Genomic DNA, 18,266 nt, shown 5'->3' on the forward strand with positions numbered 1-18,266 from the left:
GAAGCTTTGAGAGGTTAATTAACTTAGTATCAATCACAAAGCTGGTAAATGTCAGAGCTAGAGTTTGTGCTAAAAAACCTGACAAACTGATTTCTGATATGTTCTACTCTGTGAAATTATATTTCCTTCATGAAGCCTTTCTTAATGTGCTCAACAAGATACGATTTATTCTTGCAAATTTCTCTGAATTTTGCATATGCTTATATTTTCTACTTTATTATAAATATGAGTATTCCTTGGAGTCAATTATAAGCTCTTTGAGGGTAAAGACTATATCTGCTCATTGTGTTCTCCCCTTGAATGACTTTAAGACAGTCACTTAACTTCTGAGTTAGTCAACGTCTATTATATAAGAAGGTTGGACCAATGAGTAGTTGCAAACTTAAAAGAGCATAGGGGCCAAGCTCGGAGCAAATAAGTGAGACGGCCAATTTGGCTGTGATATACTTAAGAACACAGCCTTATTTGAAGAGAGAGGCAGCTACTTGATTCCTGTTGATGGTGGTCACACTGGAATTTATGCCTGGTGTTGGCAGATCTTTTGATTTTTCAAGAGCAGTAAGAAAAAGAATTTTTTAAAAAAGTGATATCTCTTGCTTTTTAAAAGTTGGATCATTTAAAACATAGAGTAGACCTTGGTGGACTAGATCTTGGCCAATGACTGGTAGATGTTTTTTCTACTCTTCCTTCAAGCTCGTGTTATGTAGATTAATGATTTTATGCAAATGAATATTCTAATACTTATCAAATTTGTTCACTGCTATAGTGTTTGAAAGTGAGAAAGATGGAGAAGAAATATTCAACCACCAATTTTACTAACATTTTGGAAGAACAAACATATTTTTAACAAATAATCAGAAAGCGCTGTTCTATAATTATCTATTTATATATTTATAAGCATAAATGTGTGTATAATTAGCATATACATCATTGAATATGCATATAATTATTTTATATACAGAATTTTTACAGGTTTACATTTTATATTTATGCAAATCTACATTTGAATTTATAGAATATGTAAATTCATGTTGAGACTTTCAAAAAATTTAAATGGTACAGATACAATTTTAGTTGAAAAAACTTAAAAACTGGGCAATGATCTCATTGCTTTGATAATCCAATTCCCTAAACTAACCAGACCTTGGAAAAATGAGCAGCTTAAAAACATTTCTTCCTGTGTTAAGATTTAAAATAACTGTTTAATCTGTCTTAATCATATCCTATATACTAAGAATATTTTTGAGAAGCTACATGTTGATGAAAATGAAAATGAACTAGATCAATCACCTCTAGTAATGCTAACTATAAACTATTTTCAAGTTTTATTGCAAGAACTCTGAGTTTCCCAGGTCACCAGAGCCTTATACTGAATAACAGTCAATAAAATCTAAAAATAGGTATAAAGAGCTCACCACAGATATGGCACAGCATGAAGTACTGTAGGGATAATGAAGACTGGTAACATTTCCAAGGACCCAAAGTTTAACTAGTCTCAAACAAGAATATAAATATTTGGCACTATTTTGTTAGCTTCTCAAGAAGATTACCCAGGAGAATTTAGAAATTTCTTTCCTATATTGGCTTTACAAATAGTCTAGACATTAATCTAAGTGATGCTCATTTTCTTTCTAACTTTATTAGTGCTCCATGTTACAACTTCTTCAGGGGTAAGAGTATTGTGTTAAAAAAAAAAGTACTTCAAACTTCCGTCTTTTGAGTTTCTTCCAGTTTATAAATTGCATTTTTAGCACAAAAGTAAATAGAGATGGTTATATATCAGCCAAAATAATGACCACAAGAAAAGAACATAATAAAATCTCATTGACATTTTGTAGATTAGAGAATGTTGGAACTGGAAAAATACTTGCAGCAGTTACTTAGCAGTTGTTCTATCCTCTTAGGGAGTTAGACTACTTATCTCCAAGACCCTTCATAGCTCATTTGTTAAACGAGGCAGCTGAAGCCCAGGTCAAATTTATATTTACTGTAGATCAGTCTCTCAGGGGAAAGGGAGTCGACTGCTAAAATACCAAAATAAGTTCAGATAATGAAAAATTGGCAACAATTTAGTGACATTTTAAATAAATGAAGCAGAATTGTTCTAGTACTTGAGATCCTAGAAAAATTTCTAACATATTTTTTTCATTAATCTTAAACAAATTCTAACATATCTTATATATCTATGTGGAAGATAGCAAACCAATTAAACAGAAGTATCTAGTGTAGTGCCTGCTTCATTTTAGGCACCCAACATATACATATTTGGTAATCACAGGTAGTGATGTTCACCACATATTTTAATGTATTTTTTTTTCAGTTTCTAATCTAGATGTTTTACTACTGGCAATGGAAATAACTTTGTGATATTAAATGTTCTTTGATCCGAACTTATAACTCTTCTTTGAGGCAGAAACTTATTGAACAATTTATTTTTGTAGTTTTAATTTTTTATCATGAAACTGCTGTGATATTTGACTTCTACATGGTTTTGCTAGATATGTAAAAAGAAAAATTAGTTCTTTGCCTGGGAATTTATGTCATACTCAAATTAAATACATAAAACTACATTTAAAAAAACTCATTGCATGCTGGACTGTCAGGGAAAATAATGAAATTTTGTGTATTGTTCTCATTGTTAGCCCGGTTAAGAGTAAGAAATGGATAGTATTGTTTTAATTTTCCTCCTTTCACATCATGATTTTTAAAAAGTCAGTGGGGAAATTGTATGTACTTTAATATTAATTGTGACTAAATTAATAGTTAACATTTCATATGAGCCATTGAAAAATATGAACTTTGCTTTTATGTTCACCTTTCATATAACTGTTGGGATAATCTCCTACCAACAGTACTTTTATTATATTATTGTCTTGCTTAAAAACCTATACAGAATGCCTATAGCTTTAGTGGTTGTCAGTAGTAACTTTAGAGACAAATGTTTTGGGTCTGAGTCTCTATTTTTTGCTAGCTGTGTGACTTTGGGTATGTCATTTATTTCCTCTGAGGCTCAGTTTCCTTATAAACAAAATGGGGTATATATTAAAACTGATAATTGTTGAGAGAGACAAATGAGAAAATGTTTGAAGCTCCTAGCATGGTGCCTAGCATGAGGTAAGCCCTGGTACATACTAGGTATTCAATAAATATCTAGTGCTTGGAAAGTAACATGTAAACCATTCAGTCTATCATTTGAGAATCGGTTCCTATACTTATTCTAAGCACCAATACTCTTAGTTTGCTATGGCCTAGTTAGCATTGGTCCCTTTGTTACAGCCAACCAATTTCCTTTCTGCCCTTATATACTATTCAGCTTCTCAGTTCTATGCTTTCACTCTTGTCATTACTCCACAGAAAATGCTCTTCGCTCTTTAATGTCTTAACATTTCAATTACTTTCGTAATCTTCCACAAAACTCTCCAAGATATTGCTAATTACTCCCACTTGATTTAAGTCTCACCATTATTCTGGTTCACAAAGAGAGAAACTTAAAAGCAGCAAGAGAAAAGCAGTTAGTTACCTACAAGGGAACTGCCATAAGACTGTTAGCTTATTTCTCAACAGAAATTTTGCAAGCCAGAAGGGATTGGCACAAAATGTTCAAAGTGGTGAAAGCAAGGACCTACAACCAAGATTATGCTACCCAGCAAAGCTCTCGCTTAGAATCAAAGGACAGATAAAGAGTTTCCCAGAAAGGTAAGAGCTAAAGGAATTCATCACCACCACACCAGTATTAGAAGAAATGTTGAGGGGACTTCTTTAAGAAGAAGAAAAGGTGTGTATCAAAAATATGAATAATAAAATGGCAATAATTACATATCTATCAAAAAGTACTTCAAATGAAAAAGAATTAAATGTTCCAATCAAAAGATAGAGCGGCAGGATTGATAATAAAACAAGACTCTTACACATGCTGCTTATAAGAGGCCCACTTCAGATCAAAAGACACACCAGACTGAAAGTGAAGAGATAGAAAAAGATAGTTCATGAAAATAGAAACAAAACAAAACAAAAAAAGCTGGGATAACAATACTTATACCAGACATAGTAGTCTTTAAAACAAAGGCTATAACTAGAGACAAAGAAGGACCCGGTAATCTAACTTTGGGGTATTTATCCAAAGAAACCCAAAGCACTACTTGGAAGGGAGATGTATATCCATATGTCCATTGCAGCATTGTTTAGAATAGTCAAGATACGGAGGCAACTTGGGTGTCCATCAATGGATGAATGGATAAAGATGTGATACCTATATACAATGGAATATTACTCAGACATAAGAAGAGATGAAATATTGCCATTTGTGACAATGTGGATGGACCTTGAGATAATCATGCTAAGTGAAATAAGCCAGACAGAAAAAGTTGAAAATCACATGATATGACTTATATGTGGGATATAAACCTAAAAACAACAAACATACAGGATAAACAAACAGAGACTCATGGACATGGACAGCCAGATAATTGATTTTAGCAGAAGGTGCAGGGAGGCGTAGATGGGAGTAAAAGGGTCATATGCTGTGTGGTGACAGAAAAAAAAATCTAACTGTAGGTGATGTGACACACAATGCTCACTCTCTCTCTCTCTCTCTCTCTCCCTCTCTCTCTCTCTCTCTCTCTCTCTATATATATATATATGCATACATATATGCCTTACTGCTAAATTATTTTTACAAACTTACTAGATTTCATTAACCAATGTTACCATAATAATAAAATAGCCTTACTGCTAAATTGTACACCTGAAACTTACTAGATTTCATTAACCAATGTTACCATAATAATAAAAAAGTAAATGAACAAATAAAATGAAAATAAAACAAAACAAAAAACTGGGGTAGCAATACTTATACAAGACTATAACTAGAGACAAGGAAGGACCCAGTAATCTCACTTTTGGGTATTTATCCAAAGAAACCCAAACACTACTTGGATGAGAAATGTGTATCCATATGTTCATTGCAGCATTATTTACACTAGCCAAGGCATGGAGGCAACCTGGTTGTGCATCAATAGATAAATGGATAAAAATATATATATATATACACATACATACACACACACACACACATACATACACACACACACATACATACACACACATACATACATACATACATACAATGTATATATATACATACAATATACATTGTATGTATGTGTGTGTGTGTATATATATATGTATATATATATACATGTATATACATGTACATGTATATATATATATGTATATACATGTATATATATGTATATATACATATATATATATACACATACATACAATGGAATATTATTCAGCTATAAAAAAAGAATGAAATCTTGCCATTTGCAGCAACATGTATGGACCCAGAGGATATTATATTGTGCTGAATGGAGTAAGATAGAGGAAGACAAACACCATATGATTTCAGTGACATGTGGAATCTAGAGAACAAAAAAACAAGGAAGCAAAAAAAAACCAAACATATATACAGAGAATATTAATGGATGCCAGATAAGAGGGGTTTTGGAGAGGGTGGAAGAAAAAGGGGGAGGAATTAAGAGGTACAAATTGGTAGTTGCAAAATAGTCATGGGGATATAAAGTATAATATAGCCAAGTCTATGGCCAAGCTCCCCTGAACAAGCCTGATCCTGTCTGATCTTGGAAGCTAAGCAGGGTCAGGCCTGGTTAGTACTTGAATAGGAGACCACCTAGGAAGAACAGGTGCTGTAAGTGTAAAAAAAAAAAAGAGAGAGAGATTGTAAGCTGACAAGATCCTTGTGATCTGTGAGGTCAACTGAGGGTTGCCTCGCCTAAAATATATATATATATAGCCAATAATACTGTAATGCTGTACAGTGTCAGAAGTGTACTAGATTTATTGGGGTAATCACTTTGTCAGTTGTATAAATGTCTAATCACTATGCTGTACATCTCAAACTAGGACAATATTGTATGCCAACTGTAATTGAAAAAATTATTTCAAAAAGTGTTATATATAGTGAGAATGAAGGTGGAAGGGTAAGGCGTTGCTGGAAGTATAAGGAATTGAGATCAGAGAGGGGGAAATTGGAGTTAAGGATTTTTGATCTAGAGCAGTTCTGATGGATGACAAGGTCTGCAGGGCTTCCATGGCAGTGAGTGGGTAGACTGAAGTGGAAATAGATGTCACAGGAGTTAAAAGTTTAAGAACCAAAAATGTAAGGATGCTGAATGAACTGACCGTCTATAAGGGATCTTTGTTGATTTAATGAATAGTGAGTGCCTATTCTGTGGAAAGTGTGAAGATGTAGCCATAAATGAGCAAAACACAGTTCTTCACTTCACAGAACTTCTAGTAGAGAAGATAGTTTAGCAAATAATTACAATAAAGTATAATGAGTATTACATCTCAGAAACCAAAGAAATACATTTAGATAAAGGTGGTATATCCTCTCTGAGAGCCAATGATAATGAGATTATCTTTAGGAGGCCTACCCTTACCCATTTTTTTCTATCACTTTTTTTTTGAGTAAAAAATGGCTTGCTGTGTATAGACAAAATAAAATAGAGAAGTTATGTTATTTATCCAATGTCAAATAGCTAGTGAGTGGCAGAGCTAGGATTCAAAACTGGACCAGTTTTCATTGCAGTGCCATTATGGCTATGTAAGGCAACTATAGCCCATCCTCCTGGCTGATAATAACTGAAAAATATGAAGGGATAGAGAAACCACTACTTGAGGACTCTAAAAAGTTCACAAAGGCAGTAAGATTATGGAGGGGAGTTAAATTTGGAGAAATAATTTGCATGAGGGTGAATTTCCCATTTTTTTTCCCTTGTGCTGCCTAGAGTGGTGGTGTTGGAGACTAAAACTCCGATTGGAAACTCATGAACTTTCTAGCCAAAAGAAAAAGGAAAAGGAGCACCCCAAATTTGAATAGTGTGAGAATAATCACAGAGAAGAGAAAGCTAGTGAAGGGGTCTTCTGATTCTGCACGAGTCTCAGCTGAATCCTTGAGTTATGCATTCAAAAGATAGAACCTAATGAGCAGAGCAAAGGATTTGATAACTGAAGTGGGATTAGAATCATCCACACAGGTCTCAGATTAACCTAAATAATGCCTGCATGAGACAGATTTAAATAAGCAGAAAAAACTTTTAGAGTAATAAAATTAAGATTTAATATTTTAGCAACATTATTGAGGAATACTTTAGATCCTGTAAAATTCACCTGTTTTAAGTTTATAATTCAATAATTTTCATGAAATGTAAGGAGTTGTACACCATCATTAGTTTAATATTTACCATTTCCATTACCCAAAAAGATCACTTATTTCTGTTTACAGTTAATTTTTGTCCTCATCCTTAGCTCCTGGAAATGACTAATCTACTTTTTTTCCCACTTCAACTTACATGTTTTATTTTTTAATATTTATTTTTTTATAATGACATTGGATAAAGAAATCCAATAGGTTTCAGCTCTACACTTTAACAATAAGGCATATATATATTTACATTATGTGTTCACATCCCATAGTTACATTTCTTTCTGTCACCACATATTTAACCCCCTTTACCCCATCTACCTCCTCCCTCACCCACTCCCTACCCTCTGGTAACCACTAGTCTATAGTCCATGTCCATGAGTTTCTTTTTTGGTTGTCCTGTTCATTTGTCGCTTTTAGGTTTATATCCCACATATAAATGATATCATGTGATTTTCAAGTTTTTATGTCTGGCTTATTTCATTTAGCATGATTATCTCAAGGTCCATCTATGTTGTCACAAATGGCAGTATTTTATCTCTTCTTATCCAATCATCTATCGTAGAACACTTTGGTTGCTTCCATTTCCATGTCCTGGCCACTGTGAATAATGCTGCTATGAACATCGGTGTGCAAATATCTTTTCTGATATGGGTTTTCAAGTCTTTGGGTAAATACCCAGTAGAAGGATTGCTGGATCACATGGTAGATCAATTCTTAATTTTTTGAGGAACCTCCATACTGTTTTCCATAGTGGCTGTACCAATTTGCAGTCCCACCAGCAGTGTATGAGGGTTCCTTTTTCTCCGCATCTTCTCGAGCATTTGTTATTAATTGTCCTGTTAATTATAACTATTCTAACAGGTGTGATATGGTATCTCATTGTGGTTTTGATTTTCATTTCCCTAATAGCTAGCAATGTTGAGCATCTTTTCAAATATTTGTTAGTCTCTTCTATGCCCTCTTTGGAGAAGTATCTATTCAGGTCTTCTGACCATTTTTTGATTGGATCATCTGTTTTGTTGTTGTTGTTGTTGTTGTTGTTATTAAGTTGAATGAGTTCTTTGTATATTTTGGGTATTAGGCAATGATTGGAGGTGTTGCTTGAAAATATATATTCACGTTCAGATGGTTGTCTCTTCACCTTGTTGACAATTTCTTTTGCTGAGCAGAAGCTTTTTAGTTTGATGTAGTCCCATTCATTTAGTTTAGCTTTTACTTCTCATGCCTTCGAGATCAAATTCATAAAATCCTCTTTAAGTTCAAGGTCCTTGAGTTTAGTTCCTATGTTTTCTTCTATGCATTTTATTGTTTCAGGTCTTATATTCAGGTCCTTAATCCATTTCGAGTTACGTTTGGTGTGTAGTGGTAGACAACAGTCTAGTTTCATTCTTTTGCAGGTGACTTTCCAGTTTTCCCAGCACCATTTATTGAAGAGGCTTTCCTTTCTCCACTGTATGTTTTTGGCTATTTTTGTCAAAAATTATTTGCCCATATAAATATGGGTTGACTTCTGGACTCTCAATTCTGTTCCACTGGTCCGTGTGTCTGTTTTGCTGCCAATACCATGTCGTTTTGATTATTGTCGCTTTGTGGTAGAATTTGAAATCGGGTAGAGTGATGCCTCCAGCCTCGTTCTTTTTTCTCAGAATAGCTTTGGCAATTTGGGGTCTTTGTGCTTCCATACAAATCTGATGATTTTTTTTGTTCTATTTCTTTAAAAATTGCCGATGAGATTTTGATGAAGATTGCATTAAATCTGTATAATGCTTTAAGTAATATGGTCATTTTAACTATGTTGATTCTTCCAATCCAAGAACATGGAATATCTTTCCATTTCTTTATATCTTCTTTGATTTCTTTTAATTGTGTCTTATAGTTTTCATTATATAGGTCCTTCATATGTTTCCTTAGATTTATTCCTAGGTATTTTATTGCTTTTGTTGCAATTGCAAAAGGAATTATTTTTTCCACTTCTTTTTCTGACACTTCTTTATTAGAATATAGGAACGCTATGGATTTTTGAATGTTGATTTTGTATCTAGAAACTTTACTGCATTTACTTATTGTTTCTAGTAGTGTTCTTGTGGCGTCTTTAGGATTTTCTATATAGAAAATCGTGCCATCCACAAATAGTGACAGTTTGACTTCTTCACTTCCTCTTTAGATGAATTTTATATTTTTATATTGCCTGATTGTACTCGCTAGGACCTCCGATGTTATATTGAATTACAGTGGTGATAGTAGACAGCCTTGCCTTGTTCCTGATCTTAGAGGGAAGGTTTTTAGTTTTTCATCATTCAGTATAATGTTCGCTGAGGGTTTGTCATAAATGGCCTGTATTATGTTAAGGTACTTTCCTTCTATACCAATTTTGTTAAGTGGTTTGATCATAAATGGATGCCGTATCTTGTCAAAAGCTTTTTCTGCATCTATTGATATGATCATATAATTATTTTTCAATTTGTTTATGTGGTGTATCACATTAATCGATTTGCTTTTGTTGAACCATCCCTTTGCTTCTGGGATGAAGCCTGCTTGATTGTGATGTATAATCTTTTTAATATGTTGCTATATTCAGTTCACTAGTATCTTATTTAGAATTTTTGCATCTGTGTTCATGAGAAATATTAGTCTGTAGTTTTCCTTTCTTGTGTTATCTTTACCAGGTTTTGGTATCAGGGTATTGTTGGCGTCAGAAAACGAGTAGGTAATATTGCCACTCTTTGATATTTTGGAAGAGTTTGAGAAGAATAGGTATTAAATTTTCTTTGAACGTTTGGTAGAATTCACTGGTGAAGCCATCTGGTCCTGGACTTTTACTTTTTGGTAGGTTTTTGATGATTGTTTCAATTTCCATACTGCTGATCAGTCTATTTAGATTTTCCAGTTCTTGATTAATCTACTTTTTGTCTCTATAAATTCACATTTTCTGGACATTTCATATGAATGGAATCATACAATATATGGTCTTTTGCAACTGGCTTTTTTCACTTAACATAATGTTTTTGAAGTCCACCCATATTTAAACACAAATGAGCATTTTATTATTTCTAAATATGAAAAGTGTTCCAATGTGTGGCTATTCCACAATCTAAAGTAAGTTTGGGCTGCCAGTCATGTAAGGCAAGACAGAATTTATGGCCTAAACCTAACAATGTTTACCTGATAAAACAAAAGCATCAATAATCTCCAAATGACTCAGAAGTCCCTGGCCTCAGAATCTGAACATCATAATAGTTAAAACCTCTGAGAGTCTATCAAAACTGGACATACTAAGAACCAGGGAAACATGACCAATTATCAAGAGAGAAAACAATAAGCAGATGTGAACCTTGTGAAAACAGAGATGTTGGAATTATCAGGCTGTGTCTTTAAAACAGCAATTATACCTATAATCCATGAGGTTAAGGATAAAACCCTTGAAATGAATGGGTAAATATTCTGAGCAGATAAATAGAAAGTATATAAAAAGGAAGCAAATTGAAAATTTAGAATTGAAAACACAACAAATATTTTAAAATGAAAAATTTACCAGATGGGCTCAGTACTAGAGAGGAGAGTACAGAGCCAGTAACTAGAAAATAGGTCAATAAAACAAATACTGGGAACTCCCACACCTCTTCTACCATGTGAAGACACAGTGAAGAGATGGCCATCTATGAACCAGGAAGCAGAACCTTGCCAGAGACCGAATCTGCCAGTGCCTTGATCTTGAACTTCCCAGCTTCCATAACTGAGAAATAAATTTGTATTGTTTATTAGCTCACCCCCAAACAAACAAACAAAAATGAAAAACGAATACTGTATGATTTCATTTATATGTGGAATATAAAAAAGTCAAACTCGTAGAACCAGAGAGTAGAATGGTAATTATTTGGGGCTAAGGAGTGAGGATAACGGGGTGAGGTTGATCAGAGGGTACAAATTTTCAGTCATAAAATTAAGTTTTAGAGATCTATTATACAGAATGGTGACTATAGTTAATAATACTGTATTGTATACTTGAAATTTGCTATGAGATCAGTATTCTCACCATACCAAAAAAGGAAAAAGGTGAGGTGATGGATGTGTTAATTAGCTTGATTGTGGTAATCATTTCACAATGTATGTGTGTGTGTGTGTGTGTATACATACACACACATCAAAGCATCACATTGTACACCTTAATTATATACAATTTTTATTCCTTAATTCTACCTCAATATAGCTGTTAAGAAACGGAAAATGGGTCAATAAATATTGTTCAATTTGAGAAACATCAAAACTCAGAAGACTGAGCAAAATGAACAAAGCTTTAGGGACTTGTAAGACAATATCATAAAATCTAACATTTATGTCATTAGAATTCCAAAAGAGAGAAAAAAGAGATTGGTGAAGAAAAGATATTTTAAGGACTATTAGCTGAAAACTTCCTATTATTTGGTGAAACATAAATTTGAAAATTTAAGAAACTCAGTGAACTCAAACAGAGTAACTCAGAGAAAACCATCCACAGCCATATCATAATTGAACTAATGAAAATGAAAGGTAATTTTTCCACTTTCATTGAAATATAATAGAAAATTAGTTGCTTATATTTACATTGTACAATTCAATTAGTTTTTTTTCAATTATAGTTGTCATATAATAAGATATTAGTTTCAGTTGTACAGGATAGTGATTAGAGATATATATAACTCACAAAGTGATCACCCCACTAAATCTAGTACCTCTCTTCCCCTTACATATTTCTTATAACATTATTAACTATTTTCTTATGCTATATTTCAAATCTCCATGTCCATTTTGTAATTATCCACTTATACTTCTTAATCCCTTTGCCCTTTTTCAACATCCCCCTCCACCTCAATCCCACCTAGTAGCCCTCACAATATTCTCTGTATCTATGAGTTTATTTCCATTTTTGTTGTTGTCGTTGTTTATTTTGTTCTTTAGATTCTACTTGTACATGAAATCATGCAATATTTGTCTTTCTCTATCTGACTTATTTCATTCAGCACAATACCCTCTAGGTCCATCAAGACGATATCTTTTTCCATCCTCTTATGAAAGATAAATTTTTAAAAGCTCTTTAAAGCAGTTAAGGAAAACATTGTACATTTCTATATATGGAAGAATGACTCAAATGTCTGTGGATTTCTCATTAGAAACTATGAAGTTCAGAAGACAGTTGGACATCTTTAAAGTGCTGAAAACAAGGAACTGCTAACCCACAATTCTATATTCAGTGTAAGTATACTTCACAACTAAAAGTAAAATAAAGACATTTTCAGAAAAAATAAAGTTCAGAGACTTTTTCAAAAGCAGAAATGCTCTACAAGAAATGGTAACAGTTCTTCAAGATGAAAGAAAATTATATCAGAGGGAAACTGGAATCCTCAAGAATGAAGGAAGAGCATCAGAGATGGTAAATACATGAGTAAATACAAAAGACTATTTTTCTCCTGAGTTCTTTAAAATATCTACTACTCTTGTAATCAAAGGTGTAACATTATCTGGTGAAGTTTCCAATGTAAGTAGGTTTTATACATATGAAAAACAACATAAAAGGGTAAAGGAACTTACATGGCCTCTAATTTTTTGTTTGAAGTGATAAAATACTAACTCTAAATAGATTGTGAAAGGTTGATGTATATATTGTACTCCTCAAGAAATTATTAAAAATATAATTTAAAAAATAGCAGAAAAACAATATTTAAATTTAAATAGGATAGTAAAAATATTCAGCAAAAAAACCCCAGAAAAACGTAAGAAAAAATAAAAAAAGAAGGCACAAACAGAAACAAGTAATGTTATATATATCTAAATCAAATCATGCCAACAATTACATTAAATGTAAATATTCAAAACATGCCAATTAAAAGACAGAAATTGAAAACTGAATAATAAAAACCAGACTCAATTATATGCTGTCTATAAAATATACATTTAAATATGAAGATATACATAGGTTAAAAGCAAAGTGATGGAAAAAGATATACCATGCCAATTCTAATCAAAAGAATGCTGTAGTGCTTATACTAATATCAAAGTAAATTTAAAAGCGAGTAATACTACCAGAGATAAAGAGGGAATTACATAATTATAAAAAAATCAGTTCACCAAGCAGACATAGCAATCTTAAATGTAAATGCAATTAACAACAGATCTTCAAAATACACCTGACAAAAAGTAATGGAACTTAAAAGAAGAAATAGACAAATCTACAATTGTATATGGTGACTTCAACACAGGTATCTCAGTAACTGATAGAAAAATCAAAGGAGATGAATATGGATATATAATACCTAAACAACACTATAACCAACTTTAATTCATCTTCTTATCAAGTGTACATGGAACGTATTCTGGGCTATAAAACAAACCTAAAAAATTTAAAAGAGTAGAAATCATACAAAGTATCTTTGCTAACCATAATGAAATTAAACTACAAATTAATAATGGAGATGTAAATATCTAGAAAACTCTCAAATATTTGAAAAAAAAACATTATTAAATAACCAATGAATAAAAAAGAAAGACCCAAAGGAAATTAAAACATTTTAATTAAATTTAAATGGAAACAACCTAAGTGCCCCTCGATAGATGATTAGATAAAGAAAATGTGGCACATATATACAATGGACTATTTATTACTCAGCTATAAGAAAAGATGAAATACTACCATTTGCAGCAACATGGATAGATCTTGAGATTATCATGCTAAGTAAAATAAGTCAGACAGAAAAAGTTAAGAACCATATAATTTCATTTATATGTAGGATGTAAAATTGAATGCAAAAAATGAATAAGACAAACAAAATCTCATAGACACAGACAACAGTTTAGTGGTTACCAGAGGGAAAAGAGGAAGAGGAGAGGTAGATAGGGGTAAAGGGAGTTAAATGTATGGTAACAAAAGGAAATTTAACTTTGGGTAGTGAACATACATTGCAGTATACATATGATGTATTATTGAACTATATACTTGAAATCTATATAATTTTATTAATCAATGTCACTTTAATACATTTAATTAAATATACTGTATTAATATACTTCAAAGTTGCTAAGAAACTAGATCTTAAATGTTCTCACCACAGAAAAGAAATGATAATTATGTGATGTGATAGAGGTATTAGCTAATGCTATAGTAGATATCATATTGTAATATATAAAGGTATCAAATCAACATACTGTACACCTTAAACTTAAACAATGTTATATGTCAAATTTTTTTCAATAAAAGTTACCAAGAAAAAATAAGTTGCAACATTTCATCTAATGTAGTTCTTCAAGGGAAGTGTGTAGCACTAAATTTACCTTTTAGAAAAGAAAAAAAAAGGTTTCAAAATAAGGGTCTAAGCATCCACTTTAAGAAACTAGCAAAGATGAGCAAATTAAATTGAAAGAAAACAAAAAGAAAGACATAGTAAAGATAAGAACAAGAATCAATGAAAATGAAAGCAGAAAAAACAATTGAGAAAATCAATGAAACTTAAAACTGCATCTTAAAAAATTTCAATAAATGGCTATGTATAGAGCCAAATGGGTGCTAGAGTAATTACGGCGATCACTTTGTGAATTATATAAATGTCTAACATTATGCTGTATATCTGAAACTAATACAAAATATTTTAAAAATTCAATAAAATTGATAAATTTCTAGCAACATTAACAAAGATTAAAAGAGTGAAGACACAAATTGCTGACATCAGGAATGAAAGGTGGGACATCACTACAGAACCTTCTGGCATAAAAAGGTAATAAAGTAGTACTAAGGACAATTGCATACCTATAAATCTGAAAACTTAGATAAATTGGACCAATTCTTGAAAGATATAAACTACTAAAGCTCAATTAAGAGGATATAAGTAACTGGATAGTCTTATACCTATTAAAGAATTTGAAGTCATAGTTAAACTTCCAAAAAGAAGAATCCAGGTCCAGATGGCTCCACAATAGAATTTTATCAAACATTTAATAAAGGAATATTACTCAATCTCTATAGTTTCTTTCAAAAAAAAAAGTCAACATTACCCTGATATCAAAATCAGACAAAGACATTAAAGAAAATGAGAAGCCAAATTTCCATCCTGAACATAGATGTAAAACCCAAAACAAAATATTAGTAAATAAACTCAATAATATATGAAAATGATAATACATCAAGACCAAATGAGGTTTATCTCAGGAATGGAGGTGGAAGGAAGGCTATAAGAGGTGCTTGAATAATCTCTTTAGGATGATTAAAATGTTTCTTATCTTGATTGTGGTGTGTTTTCATAGTTATATACATGTGTAAAAACTAATCAAATTTTATGCTTTAGCTATGTGCAGTGTGTTTTACTTCAATTAGGTCTGAATAAAGTTTTAAAAATTATCTGTTTGGCCCTTGATCTAGAGTTTTTTTCATTATACCACAGTTGCCTTTCCTGGTTGGGGATGGACCCTCTAAGGATGGTAGGCAGAGAGAATCAGTTTTCATGAGGTGATCTATTACATTTAGGGTGTCTCAGATATTGAAGCATAGTATTAGGTCAAAGTCAACTAACATAGTGAATTATGTGAAATTCTTATTTTTATAGGCCAAAAGAGGTTGAACATCAGAATTTTGTATGGTTCAATCTATATAATAATTTCAAATTTTCCAGTGGAGGTTTATACAGTAGAGAGCATAAAATATATGCATTGCATTTAGACTTAGATGCAAATTCTTAGAGTAGTGAAAAGTGACATCTGTGAGCTGATTCAAGGAATGATGTCGGCTTCTCATTTTCAGTACAATTTATGAAGGCTCCACAGAACTTATGGATATTTTTTCTTAAAATGGAAATAGCATTAGACAATATAGAAAATTTAAAGAAGTAAAAATCACTTGAAGAAAATCACTGTTAATTTGTTACAATTTGGGGGAAATTTTTTTTTTTCTATACATATATAAACTCACATAGATAATAGCTTATTTTCTAAAGTGATATTGTGCTATAGGTACTGATTTGATAGGAATGCAGAACATGCATTTTTATTTTCTTTTATCTTGAACATCCTTTCAAGGCATTTATAAAAGAACATTCTTTTGATTTTTAGCTTTCACATAGTTTTATCATCGTATGGAAAAATTCTAATTATTTTAAAAATAATTCTATGTTAACATTTTGGTAGCTTACAATTGTGCTATTCTAAACAACAGTCTAATGAATATTGTTGTGGCTATATCTTGGTACACATACATGAATATTTCTGCAGTATAAATGCCAGGGGATGGTCAATGAGTAAAACCAATCTTAAGACTTTGCATGTATAGTTGGCAATTTGGTAAATGCTTCTTGAAACAATGTTTCCTTGACTTTTGGTATACTATTATTCTCTTGGTTTTCCTTTCAATGAGTTGGTTACACTGGTCTCCTATGCTGGATCTTCTTCCTCTTCCTAACATCCAAATGTTAGAATGTCCCAAAACTCAGTTCTTGAAGACATTTATATGAAATGGCTTTCTATGTGATCTCAGCTGGTCCCATGACTTTGAAATTTATATGTCTAGTCCTGACCTTTTCCTGAGTTCCTGACTTGGCACTTGGATATCTAATGAACATTTCAAGCTTAACACATCCTAAACCAATATTTTTATTCCTACTCCACTCCTCAGTCTTCTCTTCACTTATTATCCCCTCTCCCCAATTGCTTAAGCCAAACACCAAGAAATATCCTTGATTCTTCCTCTTTCTCTCATAATCCACATCTAAGTCATCAGCAAATTCATTCAGGTTTACCTTCAAAATATATTCCAAATGTGACAACCTCTCACATCTCTGCCTCAACAATCCTAGTCCAAGACATCATCATATCTCAGCTGAACTATAGCAGCCATCTCCTAAGAGCTCTCACCCTTGCCCCTCTAAGGTCTACTTTGCACACCATAGAATGAGTGATTCTTTAAAAATACAAACAAGACTATGCTGATTCCTCATTCAAAATCCTCCAATGACTTCCTGGTATTTATGGACTCCATAGTTCTCCATTCCATATACACTAGGATCCTTTTTATCTCTTAACTGTCTCCTTTGTGCTTGCAGTTACCCTTTCTTTTTAATTTCATTCAATTATCTGTTTAATTGTTACCTCTTCAGAGAGGACCTCTCTGACCACCCTAAGATAGCACCTTCAGCCATTCTTTTCCTTCTTATTCTGCTTAATCTTTTTGTCATAACATTCATCAGTACCTGACTATCTACACACACACACACACACACACACACACACACGCACAGACACACAAACGTGTATATATATATTCATTTGTTAATTTAACTTGCTTATTCTGTCTCATAAATGTAAGTTTCACTGGGGGCAAGGCCTTTTTAAATTTTCTTTGTTGTTATACATACCAGACATTCAGTAAATAAATGAATCGATGAGGCTGATTTTCAGTAAGCTTGTAATAATTTCCATTCCTACTAGCAGTATGAGAGAGTTTGTTTTTCCATACTCTTGTCAACAATAGATATCATGGATATTTTCCATCTTTGCTAATCTGTGGGTTACAGACTAATGTATCATGGCAAGAAACTATGATTAAAATAGATCTTTTTTTCTCTCTTAGGAATACATAAAATAGTATGCATTTTATAATCAATGGGATCTAAGATTTGATGATGGTATTCAGGCTGCTTATCAATTTGTTTAGTACTATAAACACAAAAGAATTAGACAAAATAATTAGAGACTGAACTGAATCTGCCTTTGAAAAATAGAGAAACTAAGTGGTAATTAAAATGTGCACAAATATTTTGCTTAATTTAGGACTAAATCAGGTAGTAATTATTTTACCGTCATTAGATTAGTAGTTTTCTGATTGCATTTGGTGGGCCAGCCTCAGGGGTCTTCAGACTGTGGGTGTGGAGGGATGGGAATGGGTGGTGGGGCTTAGCTAGTAGAGGTTATATTTCAACTTAAATGGAGCAACCCTTCTTTTATCTATAGTACAATTTGGATTTCCTTGATCTTCCCATTATTTCACTTCAATAAAGAGTACCACTGATTAGAAATAAGT

At 32.4% G+C, this 18,266-nt stretch overlaps 2 pseudogenes; one reads left to right on the forward strand and one right to left on the reverse strand.

The window, feature by feature from the left end:
- Positions 1 to 18,266, reverse strand: part of LOC120612326 (dnaJ homolog subfamily B member 6-like) — a 154,772-nt pseudogene that overhangs the window by 107,590 nt on the left and 28,916 nt on the right.
- LOC120612343 (uncharacterized) lies at positions 5,602 to 5,720 on the forward strand (annotated as a pseudogene).

Source organism: Pteropus medius, unplaced genomic scaffold (genome assembly GCF_902729225.1).
Source record: "Pteropus medius unplaced genomic scaffold, Ma_sr-lr_union100, whole genome shotgun sequence".
NCBI lineage: Eukaryota > Metazoa > Chordata > Mammalia > Chiroptera > Pteropodidae > Pteropus > Pteropus medius.